The 21,030-nt window shown below is 42.2% G+C and overlaps 1 long non-coding RNA gene across 4 annotated transcripts in view; it reads right to left on the bottom strand.

The window, feature by feature from the left end:
• Positions 1-455: 455 nt before the first annotated feature.
• Positions 456-21,030, bottom strand: part of LOC310689700 — an 88,559-nt gene continuing 67,984 nt past the window's right edge. Inside the window, exons 6-7 of one of the 4 annotated variants that reach the window (XR_014517588.1) lie at positions 4,286-4,442; positions 456-1,905 (exon numbers count right to left, since the gene is read on the bottom strand). This is a non-coding gene — a long non-coding RNA (uncharacterized lncRNA). Of the gene's footprint in view, positions 1,933-2,186; positions 2,528-4,285; positions 4,443-19,132; positions 19,590-21,030 lie in introns of those variants that run through there. The other 3 variants (XR_014517589.1, XR_014517590.1, XR_014517591.1) reach the window with 3 other exon arrangements.

Here is a 21,030-nt window from a genome sequence, read left to right as displayed (position 1 = left end):
TGTAAAGTTTAAGGTTTAGAGTAGCTTTATCTGACACCCAAAAAATTAGTATAAACTCTTCAATTCCAGCAAGGCAGCATGAATTTGCCAGTTACTGCAAGTGCTATTTAACCAACTGCAATCTCAGGTACGTCTTTAGAAGGAAGTCATACTTCGTTCAGTGACACCCTCAGGTAAATGTTTGTGCTTTCACAGCCTTAGTCTTTACACTGGTAGCAAAATGACTGCCTGTGCTGTGTTCCATGGGACAATGTGCTGTCTCAGACAATTCTATATATTCAAGCAACCTTTCCCCATGAGGTTAATGGAAGTGAGTTGGCAAGACACTCTCAAGGCAAATCTTTAAAAAGTAGTATAAACACCAACAACTGGAAAACACTGGCCTGTGAGCATTCCAGTTGGAGAACAGCTTTTACCAAAGGCATGCCTTCCAAACTCTCACCATGATCAACATGATGTATGCAGAGAGGCCCTATAGCTCAAGCACCCATGCTTTTGAAAAAAAAGGTAAAGGTAAAGGACTCCTGACAGTGAAGTCCAGTCACAAACGACTCTGGGTTGTGGTGCTCATCTCACTTTACTGGCTGAGGGAGCTGACGTTTGTCCGCAGGCAGTTTTTCCGGGTCATGTGGCCAGCATGACTAAGCTGCTTCTGGTGAAACCAGAGCAGCACATGTAAACGCCGTTTACCTTCCCGCTGGAGCGGTACCTATTTATCTACTTGCACTTTGACGCGCTTTCGAACTGCTATGTTGGAAGGAGCTGGGACAGAGCAACGGGAGATCACCCCATCGTGGGGATTCGAACTGCCGACCTTCTGATTGGCAAGTCCTAGGCTCAGTGGTTTAGACCACAGCGTCACCTGCGTCCCTTTATGCTTTTCAATACGGGAGCCCTAAAGTTTAATCCCCAGCATCTCCAGGTGTAAGGATCAGGTAGCAGGTGATGCGAGAGACCTTTATCCAAGGCCCTAAAGAGCTGCTAACTGTCAGAATTAGACACATAGTCTTAACATCGCATAAAGCAGGTGCCTGCATTCCTGTTCTCTTATCAGTTTAATGTTAAATGTTGCTCTGAGCAAGCTAGCAGGTTCTTGCTTTGTGGCAGGAACATGAGTGAGATGATCTTCAGGTTTCTTACAGGTCCCTAATCCCATGATATTAATATGTTTCAGGATCACCACTCCGTGTTTTGTAGCCCAGAGGTATGCTGAGGATTCTATCCAGTTCAGCAGCTTCTATGGAGTTTGAATGCTGCACCTTGGGCTTAAATTGCCTTATTTCCTGCTACTTCAGCTGTGACCTCGAGGTGGCACTAAAGGACTTAGCTATGAAATGTTGGAATTATACAGCACTAATTTAAAGGCGGTCAGAGGTGCAGGGTGGGAGTCATTCACCTTAAATTAAGAAAATGTCAGTGGGCAAGACTGTAATTTACAGGGAGGGGAAGACTAGATGGGAGTACCCACTAATTAATGCTCTGGATGTAACATAATGTATAGCTCACTTTTCGAAATGGCTTGTGTGCACACATGACATACAAGCAGGACCTGCCTACTTGTTGCAGTTGATTGCCAGATGTGTGCTCAGGTTCTGTTTCGCCCAAACACAATTTGGTGAATGTCTTTTAGGTTCCTAACTCTCCGCACTCCTATGTACCACTTGAAAATTGCTCTGGGTCTTAGTGGACCACTTAATGATTTTTAAAAAATATATTTTTGCCATGTTGTAGCAATTGTAAAGCAGTACGCTAGATTTTTAATTTTTTCTTTTCTTTTTAATTTTTATTTGTTATGTTGTATTATATTGTATTATAATAATTCTACAGACCAAACTGCGGGAGACAGTGGAAGACAGAAGTGCCTGGCGTGCTCTGGTCCAAGGGGTCACGAAGAGTCGGACACGACTAAATGATTAAACAACAACAACAATTCTACAGAACAGAATAAAATGCAACACAATCAACACAACAAAATATAATATAAGAAATCTCCCATCTTTAACCACAAATCCACAGACATGCTGCAGACCACCGATGGTCCAAAGACCACAGCCTGGAAACCCCCGAAATAGAGAGTAGCTGAAGATGACACCATGCACACACACTGTTAACAAAGCTTTTTGATCCTGTTTGTACTGCCTAGGATCTGCCAGATGTGGGGCAATTTCTGCTCCTTGCCCTGTGCACGGGCCAGCTACAGAATCTGTGGTGGAGCACAGCAAACGCAGACACAAACATACACCTCAGTGCAGATGCTTCAAATAGACAGTTCATGAGAACAAGTAAGGTCTTCAACAAAATGTTGTAACGTGGAGCTCTCTTGTTCAGTATCCTACCCAACCATTCATGTCCTCTTCCTGGGATGGGAGAATATGTGTCTATTTCAACTACACATACTTTGGCTTAGGGGTACTGGGGACTTGACCAGGGTGGCAGTGATCCAAAGGCTTCCCAGAGTAGGTATAAGATGTCTTATGTATGACTTGTCACAAGACCAGTGACTTCACACACCTGTGTGGTTTGAATGCTAGAGAAATGTATGAAACACATCACTTGAATAGGGAGGCAAAAGGCTGACATTTCTTACCAAATGCTAAGAAAATAATGCCTAGAACAGCATCATTCTTGATGTGTGGTGGAATTAAACATAGGTTAATTATCTCCCTAATTTCTGTTGCAATTTGTAGAACACATTTTCCTTTAGCTGTCTAGACATTGCATTAGTGCTATACATTACCATTCTGCAGGTGCCAAACACTGCTAATTTATCATTAAGCAATTCAGTATTTGTCAATAGTGTTTACAACTGCAGAATACTCAGCAAATTCAGTAGGTGGCATTCAGTGATTTATCCAAAAGAGGGATTTTCTATTGCCTTGAAAGGGAGGTACAAACATGACAAAAGGAAGCTTTCTGTATTGACTAAGTTTCTTTCCCCCTCCACATCCATTTCTACAGATAAGCCAAGCTGCAACCTTATGCACACTTAGTAAAGGTAAGGGGGCCCCTGACCATTAGGTCCAGTCGTGGCCGACTCTGGGGTTGCGGCACTCATCTCGCTTTATTGGCCGAGGGAGCCGGCGTACAGCTTCCGGGTCATGTGGCCAGCATGACTAAGCCGCTTCTGGCGAACCAGAGCAGCGCACGGAAACGCTGTTTACCTTCCCGCTGGAGTGGTAGCTATTTATCTACTTGAACTTTGACGTGCTTTTGAACTGCTAGGTTGGCAGGAGCAGGGACCAAACAATGGGAGCTCACCCGTCGCAGGCATTCGAACCGCCGACCTTCTGATCGACAAGTCCTAGGCTCTGTGGTTTAACCCACAGTGCACTTACCAGGGAGTAAATCCTTTTGAGCTCACTTCTGGAAGAAAAAAATCTGTATAACTAAGCTGTGAGCATTTGTTCACTTTGGTCTGCAGCTGGATACAGATCTCTGGGCTCAGGGGTTTAACTGAACTTATTTGTAGGAATGGAAAGTTTCCTTCTGTCCTGTGAGTTACCACATATCACCAGCTCAATTCAGTTTACATTTAAAGGCAAAACCAATTTGGCACTTTCTAAAGCAGTATACAAACTGAGATGTAGCCATCCTTCAAAATTCAAATTTTCCCCAATTCTCAAGCTAAGTAATGTGTTCAAATATGCAAATACCAAGATAAAACTTTGCATCACAATTCACAGATTAATGAAAATAAATGTACAAAAAATGCTTTTAGGGGATATATGCCAAAATGTGCAAGCTAGGCAAAATTGCATGCAGAAATGTGTTTATTAGGAAAAATTAGAAACAGAAATTGAAATATGAAATATGCCCCTATACCAGTTTGTGCTGGTTTCATAAGAAGCGCAAAAATGTACTCATACATATGAGTCCAAGAAGGAATCTGCTGCCCATTCTTTGCAGAATGGCAAAAAAGCACCGTAATAGAGTGCAAAGAAAGAAAAGGAAAGAAGATGAACTTCCTTGCCAGCACTTAAAAGTGGAAAATTCAGCATAAGCTGATTTGTAATTCATGTAATGACCTTTCATACACTGCAGTTGTATGACATTTTCTCTCAAAGCAGTTTTTATTCTCTGTGTATGTGGGCATGAGAAAGAAGCGGGGAGCTGGGGAAGAAAATGCAAGTTATCCCTTTGGATGAATAGGGGACACAATAGCTCACAAGTGTGATGCAGGATGTAAACAAGTGCCAGGAACTAGCCTGATGCAGGATACAGGATGCAGGATACAGCGGCTCTCATAGAGCTTATTTATAAAATGGCACATGGGAAGACAACTTACCGCAACTCTTTTACAAGAATTGGTTCTCGGCCCATCATTATCTGATGACATCCTGGCTTCATCACATTTAGATGCCCATGCTACTACTGTTTAGGGTAGTTTGCAGCAGCGCGCAATCTTCTCCAAACCAATGCATGATGGTGCCTTCATATGATTTCTGCAATACAAACCAGCCATGAGCAGCCTCATTTATGTGGGCCAGAAAAGAGAGACTATGTGACACTTGGGATGGTACTGTGTAGTTCTGGGGCCAACGTTTCCAGGTGATGGGGAAAATATTCTGTCTGATGTTGGCAAGCAGCAGCCAGGCAGAGTTGACAATAAACTGGCCTGGTATAAGGCACCTCCTCCTCCTTCTTTTCCATTTGCCAGTGTGGTGTAGTGGTTAAGAGTGGTAGACTTGTAATCTGGTGAACAGGGTTCGCGTCTCCGCTCCTCCACATGCAGCTGCTGTGTGACCTTGGGCTAGTCACACTTCTCTGAAGTCTCTCAGCCCCACTCACCTCACAGAGTGTTTGTTGTGGGGGAGGAAGGGAAAGGAGATTGTTAGCCGCTTTGAGACTCTTTCAGGTAGTGATAAAGCGGGATATCAAATCCAAACTCCTCTTCTTTTATGATTTTAAAACTCTCCACATGGAGCTTTCCCATAGAGAAATCTACATGAAAGTAGCCACCCCCTTGACCCATTGTTATGTATTTTTAGCCACCACTTCCCAGGGATTCACTTGGGACATGATGTCCCTTTCTTTTCAATCCATAACATTCATATGGATTGTGGACAGGAAGTGTTGACTGTCAGTGTGTCATGCTGAGCCAAGCATTACTTCCTCTACGCCAGAGATGGGGAGCCTGTGACCCTCTAGATCTTGTTGGACTACAACTCCCATCATCCCTGCCCATCGACCATGGTGGCTACAGCCAATGGGCAGTGGAGTACAACAGCAGCTGGAGGGTCATAAGTTCCCTATCCATACTCTATATCCTTGGATGCATTCATGGAAATGTACTATGGAGGCCGTTCTGGAGTGTCTTAACCAGGCTCTGCAGTAAGGCTAATGCTGGAGTGTGGCAACATCTGGTCAAACTGGAGGATGGTGAAATTTGGGCGAGTTGGTGCTTTTTCTCTTTGCCTTTTCATCGCTTGCCATCCATATGTGACTGCTACCCAGCCTGACTTTCTATTTGTCTTTGTATCTCCTCCCTGATCCTGTTCCTCCCTCACCCTGTCTCCTTTTTTCTTTACAGAGTACACATGGCTTCACCCCCACTCTAAAATCCTCATTGTTCTTCCAAATTAAATCAATTACTCTATGCTTTACAGGCAGCAGAACTGATCAGGGATTGAAAGCCCAGGACAAGAGGAGAAAAATGCAATCAAGAGCCATTGCTTCTAAGCATGAGAGCAAAGTATTTACCGTATTTTTCGCTCTATAAGACGCACCAGACCACAAGGCGCACCTAGTTTTTGGAGGAGGAAAACAAGAAAAAAAAATATTCTGAATCTCAGAATCCAGAACAACAAGAGGGATCGCTGTGCAGTGAAAGCAGCAATCCCTCTTGCTGTTCTGGCTTCTGGGATAGCTGCGCAGCCTGCATTCGCTCCATAAGACGCACACACTTTCCCCCTTACTTTTTAGGAGGGAAAAAGTGAGTCTTATAGAGCAAAAAATACGGTACTTAGAAAATATATACAGATCACGTACGCAGAAAAATCTCTAAGTGGTGCACATAATAAAATTATCAAAAAAGATAAAAGTCAGCAACACCTTTAAAAAAAAGAGTGTACATAAAATAATTATCAGTAAAGCACAATATAAAACCAGCTAAAACCTCTGAAAGCAAATGTACATTACTAAATTATATGACTAGGAAGACTTGATGAAACAAAGTTTTCAGCAGGTGTTTAATGTGGCAAGGACTGTGAATAGGCAGGGGCAATCTCTCAAGCAAACTGGTCCCAGGCTGTTAAAAGGCTTGGAGGGGTTGTCTATAGTTTGGGGATTTCAGTGAATAACTTTCTTTTTTAGCTTTACAAATGACAGTGACAGTTCTAATCACGGAGGGTAGTCTGTTCTCAGCTAGAAAACATATGTATAGAATTGTTCATTATCTGCAAAGCAAGAAAATGAACAATATGCAAGGAAAACACAATATAAATGTAAATAAACATCCATAATTCTTTCTTTCTTTTAATGGAGTGAAAGCAATTCTCTATTGAAGTATTTTTAAATCTCTTTTTCAGCACAAGCTTTTTCTGCCTCTTAGCAGGGAATTGCTTCCACACGCCCACACACCTCCTCCAAACACTCAACCCCAAAAGTACAATAAAAGTACGATAAAAATGTTTTAGTCCTAGACATGTTGTGGTCCTACTGGAAGTTGCTTCTAAATTGCCACTTCTCTTTGCCATTTTTCTCTTGCTGTGGCTTCTCTTAAGGGAACACCTCAGAATAATTCTATCATAACATTTTTTTCCACAGGGAAATTGCCACTCTTCAGTCATTGCAAGACTAATGTTAGGAAAAGGGACAATGCGGACCTGTGATATGGATGAAGAGCAGGCCTCTACATTCCACTGGTTCCAGTGGAAACTTGCATAGATTCAGGGGAAAACCTTTGACATGTTTTGTGTCAGTTACTCAAATGCACCCTTTTCAGTCAAATGTTGTTGAAATAGCTCTGTCGATTAGGACAAATAAATGCATGTGATAATGAAATAATATTAGTACTGTAGTTGTACCCACCCTTCACCAGCAGGTCCCTGGCTGGGTTACAATTTAAAATTCTGTATTAAAAACAAGTTGACCCTAAATGGGATGGGACTCACTGGCGCAAAATTCCACCACATCTTCCTCTGTTTTTGTCTGCCCATGGCAGCCATTTTGTGCTGGCACTCACAACACTTGTAGCAAGGTATGATTACTGGCACCTCAATTTTTTTTTACTAAAAAAAGAAGAAGAGAGCACAGGATATATTTGTTAGTTAACTATATTTCCTCAAATTTTCCAGCACCTTTTAAAATTTGAAGCAAGACTTCAATTTACATTTTGAAAAAGAATCAAGATACAGCTTTTGGGCTGTGTCCAGACTTAGTCATACCTGGAGTAGGTGCATTGAAATCAAGTTAGATCCAACCCAGTGGTTTCTTTTATTTTCATTTTTCCAGCAGCATGTGCTCTTTTTATTAGGGGGAAAACACACAGTTGTTATATATTCAGTTCTTGTGGTTTCTTCAGACAAATGCAGAATAGGGATGGAATGTATGAAACAGTAAGCCATCATAATTTATTGCTTCAATGATGCCCTCTAACAGAAATGAGGGCTGCCTGGTTAAAATCAGTAAGCCCCACTGGACACAGTAGAGCAGACATAGGCAAACTCGGCCCTCCAGATATTTTGGGAATACAACTCCCACCATCCCTAGCTAACATGACCATTGACCAGCGATGATGGGAATTGTAGTCTCAAAACACCTGGAGGGCCGAGTTTGCCTATGCCTGCAGTAGAGCTTACTACTGCATAAATATGCCAAGGAGTGCTCTGCAAGGCTTTAGTCCTATGCCCTAGCATGGGAGTAAGCCCTATTGAACACAGTAGGATTTACTTCTGGGTAAACATGCAGAGGATTGCACCATAACCAAGCGCAACCTTGGCTTGGAGTTCCACGTATTCACTGATATTCCACATACTTTGCCAAATGTTTTCTCTTTCTTCTGCAGTAATTCCTCCCATTCCTTTTTGTTTTTTGCTTCCTTTCCTTGGACTTCAGGTAAAGAAACATCTTGTACTGATACAAATTATATGTACTCTGATCCTTAATAATTGCTTTCCTTCTAATTCAATTGCTGCTGTGACCATTTCATCCAGTCAGATAAAGTGAACAGTAGCCATTGATTTTTGCAAAGCCTCCAAAAATGTTGCACTTATCATAATGATTATCCTAAATGTAGATTCCTCTGCCCCTCCCAGTAAGAAAATAAATCCTTTGAGTTTACTGTCAGTGTTCTCTAGACTCATTATTTTGTAAACTCTGTAATTCGTAGTGATCAGCATACTTCCCAACAGCTGTAAAATTAAGAGCCAATGTTACTACGACAGAGGCAAACCTGTTTAGTTTGACCCTGGTCTGCCTCAACCATGTAAACAGGAACTATGGAGCATGTCCACATTTCAGTGCAACCTTCCCTAACCTGGTGCCTGCCAGAGATTGCCAGACTACAATCTCCATCATCCCCAACCATTAGTCATGCAGATTGGGGATGATGGGAGCTGGAGTAAAGTGATATTTACAGAACCCTAGAGGAGTGTTTAAAAAAGTGATTTCTCCCCCACACCTGCAGTCCAAAGTGGCACATCCTATTCTCTAATTTCAGAATTCCACCACTGTTTTCCCACCTCATTCTGCTGCATGAGAACTGTAGGACCAGGCCTTAGTCATTGTGGGGGTATCCATCTGGTGTCCCTTAACTGATGGAAGGTGTCCATCAGCTGAACAGGAAGAAAGGCCATTTTTGGTGACTCCTGCCCACCCCCACCCCCGATACCCTTTAGTGGATCCCCCAAGATTTGGGAGAAGATTTGGATGCTATGGGACTGCAAGATGGAAAGACAATCTCAGAAAATTGCCTCCCTTCTCATTTTGCTGACTGATGCCTTCCGCCAGCAGAGAAATACCAATTGAATATCTGGCATCCAATAAATAATAATAATAATAATAATAATAATAATAATAATAATACAAACCTTTTATTTATATCCCGCCCTCCCCAGCCGGACTCAGAGCGGCTAATAAGAGTAAAATAATACAACATTCTAAAATCATTTCATTATAAATATATTCCATTATTAAGGACAATAGGACATGTTGTTGTAATATTTCTACTTTTACCTCCCCATTTTCTTCCCTCAACATGAGTCAGATTTCTTCTAGGATACTGGTTTCAACTGGGTTCTGGAAAGCCCAGAAACATTTTCCTCAGAAGCTTATTACCAGTGAGATGGTTGGCAATGGCATATATGTTTTCTTGAAAGGCAGTTTGCATCCTATTGCTGGTCTTCCCCTCCAGGAACAGGGAAAGCAGCAACATAGGAAACTGCCTTATACTAAGTCAGACTGTTGGTCCATCTAGCTCAGTACTACTGACACTGACTGGCAGTCTCTCTCCAGTGTTTCAGATAAGAGTCTTTCCCAATCCCTGGAGATGTTGGGGATAGAACCTAAAGTTCATCCTCACAGTGAGGCCCAACAGGCCCAGTCAACATCCCACACCCTGCATAAGGAGGAGTTTCATGACTGTCAGGCTTGTTGGTGTTCCCTAGAAGTGTTCCCTAAAGCTACAAAATCTGAAATATGAATGGTTTCTAATAGCCGTAAGTGAAGACATTAGAGGTCTACTGTAGGATACCTACAGTTAATGTTTCCAAGTAACCTTCTCTGTCTTGATTTTGTTGATGAGTAGTCTTCACTTTCAGAAAGAATGAACACTATTTCAGAGTGATGTGATAAGTGCAGCAGTTCTTGTTTCAGTGAAGAAATCCACTCAGTTTCCATTCTTTCTTTCCAAAAAAGGAATTGTAGTGAATTTGCAGTCTGAATAAAAAGTTAAGGCCGCAATAATTCTGCACACAGAGAGCACAGGAACTTCAGACAAAGCACTCCTAAATTAGGCTAATATATGTGTTTCGTTCCAAGGGAGCCAAGCAATAAAATCCTTGAAGCAACCATTACCATAAGGTAATTGACTGTATCTGCAAGTTAAACGTTCCAAGAAAGAGACAAAGTTATTTCCAACTGACAAGGTCAGTTATCACCTGTCTGCATCCCCACTGGTGAGTGTTACTGTGAGTAACTTCCAACTCAAAATAGCAAGCAAAACTCGGAAGGTTTTTCAAATTACCCTTTTTACATACTTCAAAATAAACAAATGTAACAAGCCTTTATTGCTATGTAGGCCCATGAGATTAATTGCAGCCTTGAAGTCTGACCTTCATCTTCACACACCTACTGGGGCATTGTATGGGGAGTTAACCAGCACTGAGGACCCACTGTGGTGCAAGACCACTGCAACTGAGACCACTGATGACTTGAGATGGTGACTGGCAAGCACAGTCCCCCTGAACTAGGGCCGAGAGCTGTTTATCCTTCAGGACCCCTCAAGGGGAGGTACCCCTTATTATCTATATCCTGAAGCCAAGGTGGAATGGTGACATGTCCTCTTAAAATGGTGGCGTGTCCACCGGCCTGTCCGTCCCCAAGATCTCACTAGGCTTTGAAAGATGAAGAGGCCCTGAGATCTTGTGGGAAGGTCACCCTCTTCCTCCAGCCATGGTGTCCTTGGTGCAACCCTGCAAATCATTCAATAGTTTCAACAGGTTTGCTGGGCCACAATTTATTGTACACTCAAAGATTTCTCCTGACCACTAAAGGGGCCTAATGATCTAAGAGAAGTAGATGTTACTATTTTTAAGTGCCGTTGAGTGCTGTAATGATCACTTACAAAGGCTGCTGCAATTCCTGACCCGTAACCCAGATGTTTTATTTTTTAATAAGTTCAATTAATTTTTCAATTATCTGGAACGAGCTAAAAGAAGAGAATGGAAGCGGGGGATGAGACACAAGCTACTTTCAGGGAGATGGAGAAGACTGTCACTTTTTAATTAGCGAGGGCTTCCTGTGAGGCAAAGCTGCCTTGGAGACATTTTCTGAAGAGGCTGCCTTAGCCCTTGCACCAAGAAGATGTTGTCAGGACGATAATTATAACAAATATACAGACAGAACTCCTGGATGCTTTCAGACTAAAGAAGCATAATGAAACAGACGTGATAACTGAATGAACTCTCAGCTGACCCTCCTCGCTCCTTCTAGCAGGTGACAAAGGCCTCTAGCAGTAAGACAAGGGGAATTAAAATAAGAAAAGCTTGTAATAATTATGGAGGCCAGCAGGGAAATGAACACTCTAAAAAGACAAGAAACAGCAAGGTGGAATTACTCAAGCAGCTTCATAAAGTACATTTATTTTGAAGTTTGCATAATGCCTGTTAAGGTGCGTTTCAGAATCCTTGAGGTAACAATGCAGATAAAGTTGGGGGCGGGGGTTTAAGCAAAAAGCAAAATGTTTTTGGGTTGTAACCATTAATGATTTGCACTAGTAGAAAGTGTTTCCACTTGTGCGAGGCAAGGCACCTGATTTTCACTGATTTCCCCCATCGTAGTGATGAATAGCATTATTAGTCTATGCTCTGGGGCGGTGGTGAAGGATACAAATGTTCTGATGAACACTAGTGGACCCCTTGCTGATGAATTCAGCAGGTGGGGATCTGAGAACTCTAGAAAGAGAGCAGGTACATAGGTGGAGGTGGCTGCCATTGGGATTATCAATTCAAATATAGCAAAAGGTTGTCATGATTACGTCCTTGAAATGAACCCATCAATCAACCATCATGACTACCCGGTAATGGGTCTCACACATTCCAATGAGATTTAACCATGACATGTTTTTTTCTGGATGAAGCCCATTTTGTGCCATGTTAAAGGTGGGGCTTGTCGATCAGAAGGTTGGCGGTTCAAATCCCTGCAATGGGGTGAGCTCCCATTGCTCGGTTCCTGCTCCTGCCAACCTAGCAGTTCGAAAGCATGTGCAAGTAGATAAATAGGTACCGCTCCAGCGGGAAGGTAAACGGCATTTCCATGTGCTGCTCTGGTTCGCCAGAAGCAGCTTAGTCATGCTGGCCACATGACCCAGAAGCTGTCTGCGGACCAAACGCTGTCTCCCTCAGCCAGTAAAGTGAGATGAGTGACCCAACCCCAGAGTCGTCCGCGACTGGACTTAACGGTCAGGGGTCCCTTTACCTTTACCTAAAGTAGAAACTGTAGCAATACAAAGCTGCCTTTCCCTGAGTCACACCCACTGGTCCTTCCATCTCATATTGTCTACAAAGCAGCTCTCCATAGTTTCAGACAGAGATTCTATTCCAGCCTTACCTAGAGATGCCAGGGGCTGAACCTGGGACCTTCTGAATGCAAAGGAGATGGTCTGCCACTGAGCCATGGCACCTCCATTTAGCCCTGATGTTGTTGGACTCCAATTCCCATCAGTCCCAGCCAGCATGGCCAGTGGCCAGGGATGCTGGGAGCTGAGGTACAACAGCATTTGAGCCATAGATCCCCCATCCCTGTGCTAGAAACTTGTGCTCACTGCAGTGCAGCTCACCTATAAAACAAAGTTGAGATGTGGGGTAACCTGCTATTTTGTGCCATGTCTCATTTGAGATTTTATCCTTAGTTCTGTAATGTTCTAAGGAACGGTTGTTGCTGTCAAAAGGAAGGGAAACAGTTATCAGTGGAACAGAGCTATAAAAGGATATTTCCTTTCTCTCCCCCTGGGCTGTTAAGTAAGTTGTTTGCAGCAAGAGAATATGCAATACCTCCATTTCTTTTGTTGTTTAGTTGGAATAAGCAGCTCAGCTGCCTCTTGAGGAATAAAAGAACCAAGAACTGATTTGCAATAGTGCTGGAATCTTTTTATTTTATTTACTTTTTAATGGCTGTGCTCATCAGCGGTTACTGAACTATCCAGGCAACAAGGCTGCAAATTTTCTGCTTCACTCTTTTTGCAAAAACAGGGGGAAGGATGCTTACCAAGGTTTTTTAAACACTTAGATAATAATGCAAATAATATTGCATTCAGTCAATGTTGGAAACCTTAGGATTTGGGTTTATCAGGTACAGTATTAAAAACAGCTTTTAAAACAGGTAGGTTTTTTTGTTTCAAATACTGTAGTAATTTTTAAAAAACCCTCTCTTGCTTTGGATCTCTGCATTACTGAGAGGATTGAATTAAATTATTAAACACTAGGAGTCTTCCATAAACTTTGACAATTGCAAATGTGGTATTTGTATTGGATACAGGGTTTTCTACTATCCAGGCTTGTAGTCTTGTGGATGCAGAGATGAGTTCAAAAACATTTAGTTACAATGCATCAGTGACTAAGCTTCTAGCCAGCTACAATTGCTTATTTGGTGCTTTGCTCTGCTTTTCTGGTCGCTTGCTGGGGTTGTGGTGGGAATTGTTTTCTCCTGATGGACTTGCCTTTTTGTCCCCACTATCAAGATAAAGTGTCACCAGGCAGATTAAGTTTAGCATGACAAAAGCACTCCAGTTGTTGGGGGAGGGGTTTCTAAGCCAAACTGCCAAGGATCCCTCCATCCAGCCTACTTCTGGGGAAAAAGCAAAGGAGCTGTAGATTTACCGTACTTTCCCAAAGCCTGAGAATTCAGTCTTTAAACAAAACTTGTGAAATTCCATTAGAACACAATAAGTTTAAGAACTATGCAGCTTAGCATCTGGGGAAGATTTTAAGGAGAAATTCCAGGGGAAACACTTTTCAGAACAGTGAAATTTCAGTATATATGACATTTATTGGGGGGAAAGGAGGAAACAGATCACACAAGCAGAATATAAAATCAAATCAAAGAGTCAATCTAACTCTCCTAGCAACAATTTAGCTACTTCTGTAGAGTCTTGGGTTTTAGAGAATGTGCAGAGTTCTTTGCAGAAAAGATGGCCTGAGAATACTAGCCTCTTGCAGAACATCTGTGGTCACCTAAATTGCATGGTTCTGAAGGAGACAAAGGTGATGTGATGCCCTACACATTTATGGGAATCTGATGCCAGTAAAAGTGTTTTATGAATCAGTGGCATCCCTGGTCTAGGTAGTTCAGGTACCTAGTACAGTATGTATTTAAATGATAAGCCTAACTTCTTAATGGTTTTGAACTTCCATCATAAAAGTTCAGACCAGTTAGACTACTGTGTGGGAGAGAGGGAGAGAGGAGAAGGAATTAAATTGGAAAGGGGGATTGGAGATAAAACCAAGGCTATTGGTTTATTCAGGTGGTGGTCAGCAGGCATCCTGAGTGTTAGAAGCTTTAGATGATACTGTTGATCTTCTGTGGAATATGTTATACCCTTATTCATGGAAGCACAATCAATTATGCAAATAAATCAAAACAAAAATATGCTCAATAATATGTCTAATTCAGATCACATAATTTATTAGTTTTCATGGGCACAAAATTTTGGGATACTTTGAATGCAGAATGTGGATTTTTCTTCTTGTTCAGGGATATTTTTCACAGTTCCAAGTACTATGAACATTTGAGTTGGAAGATCATTGTTGTTATGTATATTTGCCATCAGACTATTAAACAACTCAACTTACTGTTCAGCTCAGTAGCGAAAGTCTTTGAAACTAATTATTACTGCAATTATACATGCAATCTTCCCCAGGCTGCAATAGCCTTTCCAGCTCTGAGTCAATTAATAAAATACCCTCTACCACGAAACTTCTACTAATAAACGATAGTCACTTTTTTTTTTTACTGGCAATGAATTGGCTTTTAATTTTTATTCTGTTCCTTTATGAGGAAGTTAATATTTAATAATTCATGTTTCTGCTGCCTCTAACTAAAAGATGGACAGATGTAGAAGAAGGTAGTCAATATTCAGGTACTCCTGAAGTTTACTTACATTTCAGAGAAGTGTCCAACAGTTAAAATCCTCTTCCTATAGGTCATGGGCATCAGACCAGGTACACAATACTCTGAAACAAACTTTTTCATTACTAGGGATCCCAAGGTCCTGTGGTGCAGGGACTTGAACCCCTTTCCATAGAGTCAGTGGCACAAACCACCTCTAAAACCCTGTTTAAGGGTAGCACACCCCAATATAGTCCTTTTTAGGGGGGAATCCTAAAGGATTAGAACAGAAGATGGGCCTTCCAGTGAAAAGCAGGTGGAACAACTGTCCTGTTTTTGTGATGACAGAAAATAGGCTCTATATTCTATGATGTTGGAGGAGACTCTTGAAAGTCCCATGGACTGCAAGAAGATCAAACCTATCCATTCTGAAGGAAATCAGCCCTGAGTGCTCACTGGAAGGACAGATCATGAAGCTGAGGCTCCAGTACTTTGGCCACCTCATAAGAAGAGAAGACTCCTTGGAAAAGACCCTGATGTTGGGAAAGATGGAGGGCACAAGGAGAAGGGGGCGACAGAGGACGAGATGGTTGGATAGTCTTCTCGAAGCTACCAGCATGAGTTTGACCAAACTGTGGGAGGCAGTGGAAGACAGAAGTGCCTGGCATGCTCTGGTCCTTGGGGTCACAAAGAGTCGGACACGACTAAACGACTAAACAACAACAACAATGATTATGAAAAGACAGTCTTGATAGTAAAAGAATTAGCAATTAGATATTAGCCCTTGTGAAGTAGAAGAAATGGGGCTTTATAGTAGGCACCATGTGACTTAAACTGCAGGTAGGAAACATGTGGCTCTCCAGAGGTTGCTGTGGCCCTCCAATCACCATGGCCAATGGCCATGGAAGATGAGAGTTGTAGTCCACCAACAATGCTGAAGAAGCACTACTTGTAAACTACTTTGTAGCCTAATTTGGCATTTCACAGCACTTACATTAATAAACAACAACATCTGGAGGGCTACAGTTTGACTTAACACATGGATGTGAAAATGCTAATGATATTAATATTTTTGGTATTTTACCTTGTTTCTAAGTTTTGATGGATTGTCTAATTAAAGTGTTTATAAGCCAATTACTATTAGATATCTTTTTAAATAAATCTAAGCAGTCTGCAACTTAAAAATAAAGATCACCATTAAAACAAAGAATACTATAAAACCAGTAAAATTCAGGGAATTTAGACAAATGAAGGTCCAAACAGGGGCAGGCAATATTTCAGGTAGAATTCAGGTAACACGAAGTCATATTATTAATACTATAGCTTTGTATTTATTATTTGCTAAAATAATATTGTTTGCCAAAATAGCACTGTTATGTATTTCAGCATTCAGAAAACATGACACACAGTTGCTCTGGTGAGAGAAATCTTTGTGGACTGGCTTTCCCTGCTGCCTCCATCAATGACTATGTCACTTTTTAACACGCTTTATGAAAATATACATTGATATAATAAGAAAGACACATTCAGTTATAGAAGAACTCCATCAATGTCATTTTTAATTGAGAGCGGTCAGAGCTGTCACAGGACTTCACTTCTATAATGGACATGTTGAAACATGGAGGAATTACTAAGGCGATACAGACAGAAGTCTATGAAACTGACTGAGTGCTGGGGAGGGGCTGCAGCTCAGCAACAGATCATCTGCTTTGCATGCAGAAGGTTCCAGGTTCAGGTCCTGGCATCTCCTGGTAGGACTGGGAGAGGCCCTTGTCTGAAATCCTGCTCTGAGCTACATAGACCAGTAGTCTGGTTCTGTATAAGGCAGCTCTCCCTCTGATCTATGCACCAAAGGAACATAGATGAACAAACCTGGAACCATCCACAATTGTAAATTATGGCTGAAACAAGATGAATGAGCTGCCAATATGCTTTGAGACCAAATTTAAGGTTTTACAGTTAGCAGGACAACTTGGGAGGAGGATATTCCCTACATACCTGCCGATAACTGTGGACACCTAGAAGGGCCCTTCTAGAGGGGGCCACGTGTGCTGGAGGTTTGCTCCATGGTAGCTTGGACTAGATCCTTCAAGACAGTAACACCTGCCCTGTGGAACGCACTACCAGTCGAAACTTATTGACAGGCTGCAACGTTGTGTGCATTTCATCAGATGCTAAAAACTTATTTGTTTTTACAGGTTTTCCTAGAAGGACGAGTTCTTACTTGTTTAATTTTGTTGCTGTATACCATGGGTAGGCAAACTAAGGCCCAGGGGCCGGATCTGGCCCAATCGCCTTCTAAATCCAGCCCATGGACAGTCCAGGAATCAGCGTGTTTTTACATGAGTAGAATGTGTCCTTTTATTTAAAATGCGTCTCTGGGTTATTTGTGGGGCCTGCCTGGTGTTTTCACATGAGCAGAATGTGTGCTTTTATTTAAAGTGCATGTCTGGATTATTTGTGGGGCATAGGAATTCGTTCATCCCCCCCAAATATAGTCTGGCCCCTCACAAGGTCTGAGGGACAGTGGACCGGCCCCCTGCTGAAAAGGTTTGCTGACCCCTACTATATACAGTATTACTGTTGGCATCTGTTTCAGGAGACAATGGAGGAGTGCACCTTTGGGGGTAAAGTCAAACTGTTGGGCAGTTGCAGTGCCTGCTGTGGCTGTAGAGACCGATATGAGACAGAGACAATGTTTTGTTCCAGCTGGAGCAGATGAAGGCATCCAGTTGTGCTGCTGCAGATGCACCAAGGCATTTCTTCTCTCTGTGCTCTTCCCACTGTGGTACTGTTGTGATGTTCACTGTGATTTAGAAATATTCCTAATATTAACAAACCACTACAATACTCTTAATTCAGGATTTCCCAAACTTGGGTCTCCAGCTGTTTTTGGACTACAATTCCCACCATCCCTGACCACTGGTCCTGCTAGCTAGGGATTGTGGGAGTTGCAGTCCAAAAACAGCAGGAGACTCAAGTTTGGGAAACCCTGCTCTAATTTAATTTCTGTTTTCCCATCCTGTTCTGCTCAAAAGTGAGCATTCTCTTCCTAAAGAAAATAATATTGCCAAATTCCTAACCATCAGGTAAACCAAACTTGTTTTTCAGAACTGAATTTCTCCCTGCAATGCCTCTGGCCTTTAAAAAGGAAATTTATTTGCTACTGCCTATAAAACTTTACTACTTCGTTGCAATGTTTAATTGCATTACTGTCGAACAGAGCCTCAGGAATGTGTACATCAAATCCCACTATTAAATCTGACATTCCTAATCTATAAAATATATACACACGGTTCCAGTTTGTCATTTATGATATCTTCTTTAGGATACAAATCAAAACAAAGCATTTGTATGCACATATGGGAGAAATTGTAAGGTGTGGGGGGATGCCTTGGTGTCCATGGTGAATCACACAGCAAACAAGGGTTTTCATTTAAATGACTTTCATAGGACCTGTATGTTCCTACTGCCTGTATTCCAGAGAGTTACCTATATGTGCAAATGGCTCACACTGGGCAAGTGATATAAGCACATTAGCTCTTTCCTTTCTGATAGCTCCCCGCAGAGAAACACTGCGGGATATCATCCTACGTGTTGAATTGATATACGTAATTTCTTTAGGGTCACTGACATTTCTTAAAGAGACTTCTATGCTCTGTGATAATTAAACCAGAACATATTGCCATTATCTGTCTCAGTAATAATGTGGGGTTTCCCCCCTCCAAGGTGTAATGGGCTGATCAAATATTTAAGGAACTTAGCAATATTTCTTAAGGTTGTGACTACAAGTTTCAGAAAAGGCTTGTCTTCACAATCAAGCACTGTTTAGCTCTATTTTATATGCCTAAATAAGCATGAAACCCCATCCTCTTGTGCCCTACACAGGTCATGACTGAACTGTGAAGTCTTCCTGTCAGGATCTAGAGTCCTGATTTCATTTACAACATCTCTTGATGTTGCAGAGGGTCATGCAGCTTACATCATCATCTTATCTACCCCTGAAATAGTGTCTGAAGCTAGTCTAAGGAGCTGCTATCCCAACCCAAATAACAGGCTAGATCTCAGCAGCTCAATCCTAACCATGTCTACTCATAAGTAAGTCTCACTGAGTTCCATGAGACTACCAAGGAAATACATATAGGATTACTTTTAACTGGGACAAAGCCCCATTAATATCAATAGGACTTACTTCTGAGTAGACATGGTTAGGATTAGACTATTAGGGTTCAGTCCAGTGTAAACAGGTGCTTCAGACACCATCAGTATCTACAAATTAAAGCAGGCATGAGGAACCTGTGGCCTTTCAGATGAATGTTGGACTCCATCTCCTGTCATCCCTGACTGCAAGCTGCGCTGGCTGGGACTGATGGGAGCTGGAATCTGACAACATCTGGAAGACAACAGATTCCACATCCCTGGTGTAAGCTGGTCCTGCAGCATTTAGCTTAGTGACTTCATTGTGTTAGTTATAGCAATTTTTTAAGGTTTATATTCTTTCCCTCAGATGGCTGCATTTTAAAGTCAGGTCCATTTTTCTACCCTCACCCCCTCATTTGTCATACTAAATCTTCATACTGTCAAAACTAGCCCAGACTTTGGTAATGGACATGTCAGTCTTCATCTCTCCAATGACCACAGTTTTCTCTCACCTCCATGTTTTGCCATCATTGGCTCATCATGCCATCTGCCTTTCTCTCTCTTGTATATTATCAGCCACAAAACCACTTGGCTCATTCTTCCTTTTCAAACAAACATTCTGAATTTAATTACTAAATGGAAGAGATGGCAGATCAGTTAGCTTTCCTCAGGGTAAGATGTTGTCCCTTAAAGCAAGAAAGAAGAACCGATCAAAGAATTATCAGAGATACAAAGGCAGCTGCATATAAGATTTGTATTTATGCTTTAAAATGCTAAAACAGTAGCATTCACTTTGTTGGGCACACAGCGGGCACCTAGTCAACAGGAGGTGAATGGTACCACTCTGGTGTCCATAGGTGGGCTTTCACTTTGGTGAATGTCCAACAACCTTAAGATGAATGCATGAAGAAATACTGACTTTCTTTTTTGTGATTACCAAGCTCAAAGAAGCATTTCCCTGAAAATCTGCCTTAAAACTGCACAGTGATCTCATGGTCACTGGCTGGATTTCTAACTGGCTGACTGACCGAACCCAAAGGGTGCTCATCAATGGTTCCTCTTCATCCTGGAGAAGAGTGACTAGTGGGGTGCCACAGGGTTCTGTCTTGGGCCCGGTCTTATTCAACATCTTTATCAACGACTTGGATGATGGACTCAAGGGCATCCTGATCAAATTTGCAGATGACACCAAACTGGGAGGGGTGGCTAACAGCCAAGAGGACAGGATCACACTTCAAAACGACCTTGACAGATTAGAGAACTGGGCCAAAACAAACAAGATGAACTTTAACAGGGAGAAATGTAAAGTATTGCACTTGGGCAAAAAAAATGAGAGGCACAAATACAAGATGGGTGACACCTGGCTTGAGAGCAGTACATGTGAAAAGGATCTAGGAGTCTTGGTTGACCACAAACTTGACATGAGCCAACAGTGTGACGCGGCAGCTAAAAAAGCCAATGCAATTCTGGGCCTCATCAATAGAAGAAGAAGAAGAGTTTGGATTTGATATCCCGCCTTTCACTCCCCTTCAGGAGTCTCAAAGCGGCTAACATTCTCCTTTCCCTTCCTCCCCCACAACAAACACTCTGTGAGGTGAGTGGGGCTGAGAGACTTCAAAGAAGTGTGACTGGCCCAAGGTCACCCAGCAGCTGCATGTGGAGGAGCGGAGACGCGAACCCGGTTCCCCAGATTACGAGACTACCGCTCTATCATCTAGATCAAGGGAAGTAATAGTGCCACTGTATTCTGCTCTGGTCAGACCTCACCTGGAGGACTGTGTCCAGTTCTGGGCACCACAATACAAGAAGGACACTGACAAACTGGAACGTGTCCAGAGGAGGGCAACCAAAATGGTCAAAGGCCTGGAAACGATGCCTTATGAGGAACGGCTAAGGGAGCTGGGCATGTTTAGCCTGGAGAAGAGGAGGTTAAGGGGTGATATGATAGCCATGTTCAAATATATAAAAGGATGTCACATAGAGGAGGGAGAAAGGTTGTTTTCTGCTGCTCCAGAGAAGCGGACACGGAGCATGGATCCAAACTACAAGAAAGAAGATTCCACCTAAACATTAGGAAGAACTTCCTGACAGTAAGAGCTGTTCGACAGTGGAATTTGCTGCCAAGGA

The sequence above is a fragment of the Podarcis liolepis genome, assembly GCF_965112155.1.
Source record: "Podarcis liolepis genome assembly, chromosome: 12".
Lineage (NCBI taxonomy): Eukaryota > Metazoa > Chordata > Lepidosauria > Squamata > Lacertidae > Podarcis > Podarcis liolepis.
The sequence above is the reverse complement of the archived record's forward strand: the minus strand, read 5'-3'. Positions and strand labels throughout refer to the sequence as shown.